Here is an 8,370-nt window from a genome sequence, read left to right on the forward strand (position 1 = left end):
TATGTGGTGCTGAGGAATTGAACCCAGGGCCTCCTGCATGCAAGGCAAGTGCTCTACCACTGAGCCACCTTCCCAGCCCTCTATGTGGAGTCTTTTGAGGAACCTCCATACTGCTTTCCAAAGTGGTTGAACAAGGTTGCACTCCCACCAACAGTGCAGTAGCATTTCCTTTTGGCAACATCCCCTCCAGCATCCGTTGTCATTAGATTTCTTGATTATAGTCAATCTAACTGGGGTGAGGTAGAATCTCAATGTTGTTTTGATTTGCATTTCTTTTATGGCTAGAGAAGTTGAGCATTTCTTCATGTGTCTATTGGCCATTCTTATTTCCTCTTCAGAGAAGTCTCTCTTTAAGTCTTTAGCTCACTTATTAATGGGGCAGTTGTTTCTTTGAGGATTTGTTGTTGGGGGATTTAATCTTTTAGCTATGAGACCTTTGTCTGTGTATGGCTTTAGATATGAGGCCCTTGTCTGTGTATGGCTAGTAAAGATCTCCCAATTCATGAGACTGTTACATCTTATACCTCACTTTTTATAAAAAATATTTCAAAAAATGGCTTCTAATTTTGCTCATGATTTATATGTACCAGGTAATTTTCCAGGCAAAAGAGAAATACTGTAGTCATGAGCAAGTAGGTGTGTGACTAATTGTCACCATGTTTTTGACAGAGCTTAACACTCTATCAGATACAACTATTGCAGATTTGTGCTTCTCAAATTCTAATATGAAATCAAACAACTGGGAGATATTTCTAAAATATACATTCTAGTCAAGTGGTTTTCTTTACCATATAGATTCTCAGAGTTCATGTATCTCAGAGAAGGATCCAAGAGTCTCTTTTCCTAATCTACTATTGAGTGATTTAAAAAAAAAAACACTGCTGGAACTTGGACCAGAATCTGAGTAGTTGTGAAGGTAAAACAATGAAGTTAAAAACAAAGCATCTAAATTTGAATTCTGACTCTATATCTTACTAAGTGAGCTTTTACAAGCTCTTCTGGTGTTTGTTTGTTTTGTTTGACAATAAAAGAGTAATTAAAAATCAATTATTCCCTAGGCAGCATGCAAAGCTCTTACCTATATCTTTTAATTATCACAAAATCTTACAAATTAAAATCCATTGTCCTCAAAAATGAAGAAATGGTGAAAGTAATCACTTAAAGTCACTCATTCCAGGAGGGAATAAGCCACAAACTCTCACTGTCGTATCCCCATGGGACCTCACAGACTGATCTCTCCTACTAGTCTTCTAAAAAGGTAAATGTACCTTTATTCATTGCCTTCCATTATCAAAATCCTCTTTCGTTACCTGAAATAGGCCTTGGTAATTGTCACTGTCTGGATCTTTACTTTGTCCCTCAATGATTGTCTAAAGCTGGTTTTTTTGGTCACATATCCTATGACAATGTATGAGTTCCTATTTTTTGGTTTTGATGGACTGGGTCTACTGGCAAGAAACATGTTCCTGGAGTGTCCTGTGAGCAAGTTCTAGTACAGGTTTCGACTCTTAATAGCTCATGGTGGTATCTGATAACTGAAACAACCTAGGTGAGCCAAGGTAGGAATTCAGCCATTATGCAAGGTAAGGAGAGCTTAAAATCAGTTTGCACAGCAGGATGCATTCCTACTACCATGTTAAAATGCAGTTTCCCTGGGTTCTTCTCCAGACATGCTAAGCTGTCAAGGAGAGTTCCTAAAAGGTGATGGCTCTCATCTAAAGCATCCTTTTTATATGAAAAGATGCTCAATTTCCAAATAAACAAATTAGAAATCAACATTTAGAAACAACAAATCATTAAGTTCTAGCACCATTGGCTTTTCAAAATGAGAAAAAAAGCATCTCCTTTATTACAACAGATGGCTATTCATGATGACTCCAAGGAACAGAGCCTCTATTTCCACTTCTATGGATATAAAGTTACTATTTATCTGTGTATCCTTTGGCCAAATAAATGTTTCCTTATGCATCTGATTGGATGACAGGATAGGCTGGTAATGCAGAAGAGCTGAATTTTGAGTGCTTTTTATCTCTCACAGAATATAAGTTTATTCTTGCAATAGTATCCTATTTAGTGTATCATATTTTCATTTCAGAACAGAGGTTAGTAAGGTTTGTGCAAACACATAGTCTAATGTATGTGTTTCTCCATGTTGAGCTTAGCTCAGTTAAGTGTTCCTTCCCTCCCATCATGACTGACCAAAAGCAAAGTTCAGATTTTCACAACTGGATTTCTGAAACTTTCACCATGCTTTTTCACACGTAGTAAATTGATCGGCAGAGGCAGTTTTCTCTCTTCCTCTTCAAGCAAATGCATGGGATATACTTTAGAAAAACAAATAGCTCTACCTCAGTGTTAAATAAAAGCTCTTAAAACAATAAGGAAAAAGTAATATGATGAAAAAACATTGAAACAAATAAATTTGCTTTACTGTGATGGAACTCAGCATTATTTTCTCTCCAATCCTGAAGATGACTTTTTTCCAGTAAGATTTGGGGTTTCTCTCCCTCCCTCCCTCCTTCACCCCCCACTCTCTGTCTCTCTCTGTCTCTCTCTCATTTTCTCTCTTTCTTTTTTGGAAGATGTGATAGAATCCCAGATGATGGTATGTGTATAATCTTAGAATATCCACAATGGACATCAAAAATTGTCTGTTAAGAACTATATGGTTATCTCAATAGATGCAGAAAAAAGCATTTGACAAGATCAAACACCCCTTTATGATGAAGGCTCTGGATAAACTAGGAATCTATGGAACATTCCTAAATATAATAAAGGCTAAGTACGTCAAATCTACAGCCAGCATTATAATTAATGGCGAAAAGCTAAAACCATTCTCTCTAAATTCAGAAATGAGACAAGGATGTCTGCTCTCTCTACTCCTCTTCAATTTAGTATTAGAATGCCTAGCTAGAGCAATAAGACAAAATGCAAACATAAAGGGGATCCAAATAGGGAAGATGAAGTAAAACTCTCCCTCTTTGCAGATGACATGATCTTATATTTAAAGAACTGCATGGACTCTATTCCCATGTTACTCAAGCTGATCCAAAATTTTGGCAAAGTAGCAGGGTGTAAAATTAACATTAAAAAAAGAAATGACTTTTCTGTATGCCAATAATAAGAAGAATGCGGCTGAAATCAGGAAAGCAACTGCTTTTGTAATAGCCCCACAAAAAAAATACCTAGGAGTTAACTTAACCAAAGAAATGAAGGACCTCTATGATGGAAACTTTAAAAACCTGAAAAAATGGAAATTAAAGCAGAAGTAAGGAAGTAGAAAAACCTCCCATGCTCCTGTATTGGAAAGATCAACATTGTGAAAATGGTTATATTGCCAAAGGCTATCTACAAATTCAATGTGATATCTATCAATATCCCTACCTCATTCTTCAATGGAATAGAAGAAGCAACCCAAAAATTCATATGGAACAATAAAAGACCCTGAATAGTAAAAATGATCCTTAACAGAAAGAACAATGCTGGAGGAATATCAATACCAAATTTCAACCTCTACTACAAAGCCATAGTAATCAAAACAGCTTGGTACTGGCACAAGAAGAGACCTCAGGATCAATGGAATATAATTGAAAACCCAGAAATGAACCCACAGACGTATAGCCAACTAATCTTTGATAAGGGAGCCAAAAAATTAGAATGGAAGAAAGGCAGCCTCTTCAGTAAATGGTGCTGGCAAAATGGGTTAACCACCTGTAGAAAACTAAAGCTAGATCCCATATATATCACCTTGAAAAGAATTAACTCCAAATGGACCAAAGACCTCAAAATCAAAGCAGACACGCTGAAAACATTACAGGAAGGAATAGGACAAACACTAGGGTTCTTTGGCACAGGCCAAAATTTTTTTAATAAACACACAAAAACACAATAAATCAAAGAAAGGTTGGATAAATTGATTGCATGAAACTTCACAGCTTCTTTCTGCATGGCAAAGGACATAGTTATCAAGATCAATAGAAAGCCCACGGATTGGGAGAAGATCTTCACTGGCCATACAAAAGATAAGGGCCTCATATCTAAAATATACTTAGAACTCAAAAAATTAAATCCCCCAACCGACAAATCCTCAAAGGAATAATCACCCCATTAATAAGTGGACTAATGACTTAAAGAGAGACTTCTCTGAAGAGAAAATAAGAATGGCCAATAGACACATGAAGAAATGCTCAACTTCTCTAGCCATAAAAGAAATGCAAATCAAAACACCATTGAGATTCTACCTCACCCCAGTTAGATTGGCTATAATCAAGAAATCTAATGACAACGGATGCTGGAGGGGATGTGGTCAAAAGAAAATGCGCTGTTGGTGGGAGTGTAAACTTGTTCAACCACTTTGGAAAGCAGTATGAAGGTTCCTCAAAAGACTACATACAGAGCTCCCCTATGACCTAGCAATCCCACTTCTGGGCATTTACCCAAATGATTACAAACAAGGCTATGCTAAAGCTATTAGCACAACTATGTTTATTGCAGCATTCTTCACCATATATAAGATATGGAGCCAACCCTGATGCCCCACAGTAGATGAATGGAACAAGAAAATGTGATGTGATGTGTGTGTGTGTGTGTGTGTGTGTGTATAATGGAATTCTATGCCTCCATCAGAAAGAATGGCACTTCCCCACTTGCTAGGAAATGGGAAGACTTGGAAAAAATCATATTAAGTGAAGAAAGCCAGACCCAAAGAAACATAGGTCCCATGGTTTCCCTTATTTGCAATAACTAGTATATATGTCTAGGACAAGCAGAAAAGGTCAAAAGCTATGTATATATGAACATATAAGATGATGCTAAGTGAAATGAACCCCAAGATAGGGATGCAAGAGGTTTTTTTCCTTTGGCACTGTTGTTTTTATTGTACTACTTTTTTTTTTTATTTTTTTGTATGTTCTTCCTCAACGGTATAACGCCAGTTGTCACTGTATTTCTTTCTGTCCCTGCATCTTGTCTATGCATTTTTCTTATTTGGGGAGGGGAAGGAAAATAAAAAAATACTGAAACAAGGATACAGGTTGACCCACTGTAACAATGAGACATACAAGACACCATGTTAGAAATGAATTTCACAACTTGGGGTGGGGAGGGAGTAGTTGGGGAGGTGGGGAGGTAGGGGATGGTAGGGTAAAACCAAAGGATGGGGTAACAATGCTCAATAGGACATGTACTCATAGTTACTCATGTAACTGTAACTCCTCTGTACAGTATCTTTACAATAAAAAATATTTTTAAAAGGTGTCTGTTAATAGTGGCATTTGTTAAGAATAGATACTAGAATAAAATGTCTGCTTTTTTGAGTCATTTTCTGTCTTAACTGGAATTTAGTTCTCAAAAATTGTTCAGTTCTTTAAGAATTATTGAGGTTTAATGCAATTTCAATAAAAATTTTGGTGAGTTTTTTGCAAAATTCTTGAAAAATAATTATTATAAAAGAACAGCATAGTGAAACCATATAAGAATATTAGTTTAAAGAAGAGTAACAAGTAACTTTACCCAACCATATTTTTAAAAGATTTTAAAGCTAGGGACTGGGAAAATGGCTCAGTGGTAGAGTGCTTGCCTTGCATGCATGAGGCCCTGGGTTCGATTCCTCAGCACCACATAAACAGAAAAGGTTGGAAGTGGTGCTGTGGCTCAAGTGATAGAGTGCTAGCCTTGAGCTGAAGAGCTAAGGGACAGTGTCCAGGCCCAGAGTTCAAGCCTCATGACCAGCAAAAAAAAAAAAAAAAGATTTTAAAGCTAAAACATTTAAAATGTTTCATATCTATTATGACAGGAGAAAATAGAATGTTGCTTAATATATAATAAAGTTATATCACACTAGCAGAGAAAACAGTAAATGTTAAAAGCTATCATGAGAAAAAATGGATAGATTTTTCTGATCTTACAGTGAAATATTACTCATAGCAGAAAGAGTCAAGAAAAAACAGTCTCAAATTTTGAGACAGGAAAGGAACTAATCCTAAATTGATATAATTAGTCATTAATTGGAAGCTAGCTGAGACTGAGCTTTGTTTAAAATCTCTTCTTTTGAAGGTGTGGTTTCAGTAATAGAATATTTACCTGCCAAGTGTAACATCCTGAGTTCGAATTCCATAAGTACCAACCCCTACACTCTTATTTATGTTCTATTACACAAACTTGCACAGACTTACAATAAAAACAAATATCAAGGGAAAAGTAGTGAGAAAAAAAATCTACAATGTCTTCTACATAAACTAGCCAAGACTTTTAAAGAAAAAAATTCAGAGCCTCTAGTCTTACAGAGTTTTTTTTTACTCAGACTGCTTTCAAATCATGATCCTCCAAGTCTCAGCCTCCCAAACAGCTAGAATTACAGGTGTGAATCACGAGTGTCAAGCCAAAACTAACCAAGACTTTAAGATAAATCAGTGTTTTAAGATATTTTAATAATAAATCTTTGTTAGGAGTTTTAACTCTGCTAGTAGATTTTTTAAACTTTTTAATAATCTTCATCACTTTAGATTGAAAATAATTATCTAAATCAATAGCTTGGTTCCTAGGCTATTTTCCTACCTGGCTTATGTATTGAATTTGGCTTTCAACTATAGAAAGACATATTTTAGACCATTGCCAACTAGAGTTCAAGAGGTAATTTTAAATGAGATTTTCCCAGGGAGCAAATCAGAATGATGTTATATAGGTACATTTTTTGCAGAACCATTATTCTTCCCTCTAGCAAACACCCATCTTCTCAGGATGGAAATGTTTCTATGATTCCATCACATCTATTCATAAAATCTAATGTAGATTCTAGAAAAAAATCCCTAATTGTTCATGAGTTAGCTCATTCGGAGATGGTGTTAATGACAGGAAATATTAGGATGGGCCTCTGAGTAATCCAATTAGTTCAAGAAGAAAAACCCTCCCATCCTACACAGAGGCATACTTTGCTCATATGATAGATGCCACAGGTGGCAATTCAGGGAATGGAAACAAGTTCTTTAAAACATAAGGATATTAATATTAAATACTTATAACAGAAGATTTTTCAAAAAGGAACTCAGCAATAAACTAATCTAATTTTGGAATTCACTTCTCTGTTGATTACATGAAAACCTAGTAGTATTAGATGATGTTGGATTTGGCCAATAAATATGACCATATAAAATATGTTTACCAAAATGAACTTCAAGAAATGGAAACAAGATGTTTTTTGTTATTTTGCTTTTTTCTCCCTTGTTGCTGGTTTTGATTCATATACCCTTTGTCGTGAATGTGTGTAAGTTTATTGTTTGGGGAAGAGTAAGGGGAAGCATAGAAATCGTGGGAGGAAGGGTGAACAATTGCAGCAGTGCTACTCACTAGACACTAAGTTGAAAATGAGCTATAGAATTTGTGAGGGAGCAGGACCAGGAGGGAAAAAAAACTGGTAGAAAATGAAAGAAGAGGTGACAAAGTTCAAAAAGAAATGTACGCATAACCTGACTTACATAATTGTAACTCCTCTGTACATCACTTTTATAATAACAAATAAATAATTAAAAAGGAAAAAAGAGCAGAGATTTTGAATTTGACTTTGTGAATATGAACAATCCTCAACAATGAGTAGGAATGTGATCAAATAAAAGCTAGTTAACAATGCGGAACAAAAAAAATGCAATAGCAACCCTAAGGCTAAAGATATTTTGGCTTTCATGTATAAAGTTGAATGGGAAAGTCTTATGGTACTAATGTAACAGAGATGGAGATGATGTCAGGAGAATGAAGAGAGGAATTTTACTGAATTGGTTTTTCCAAAACAGAATGGATATAGTCAAAATATTTTGGGTATCTGTATGAACATGCAAAAATGCAATTTGTTGAGATTGGTTTAGAAAAGAGAGAGAGGCATACTAGATCAGAATGTTTACTTCCCAATTCCTGGATCAAAAGTGTCATTATTGTTTCCCAACTTAAGCTCCATTTATTCTATAGCCCAGTTGGCTTTCTGATGTGTTGAACAGCAAAAGAGTGACATTTGCCCCATGCAGAACAGGTGACCGAGCTCCCGGGCAGTAGCAATTGACAATGTAAATGGAAAGAAATGTACTTACGATCAAGTACACATAAAAAGAGTCAGTATTCAATCCCAAGGCTGTCTTTTACTACCATGGGTGGTACTAAATAAACTTTGTGTTAGAAGAGAATTTTCAAAAGATCCAGTGAAGTTTCACATCCTGGAGACTGATTTTTGTGTTTCTAGAACAATTTCTGAGTGAAAACTTGAATTTCTTTAAATTAAAAAGAATTGAAAATGACAAATGGAAGTTTGCTGATGCCAATATATTTCTAAAAGTCAAAATTACAGAAAGAAGTATTGTTTTACACACTGCAGAAAACTACATAGGA

Source organism: Dipodomys ordii, unplaced genomic scaffold (assembly GCF_000151885.1).
Source record: "Dipodomys ordii isolate 6190 unplaced genomic scaffold, Dord_2.0 Scaffold34, whole genome shotgun sequence".
NCBI classification, from domain to species: Eukaryota; Metazoa; Chordata; class Mammalia; order Rodentia; family Heteromyidae; genus Dipodomys; species Dipodomys ordii.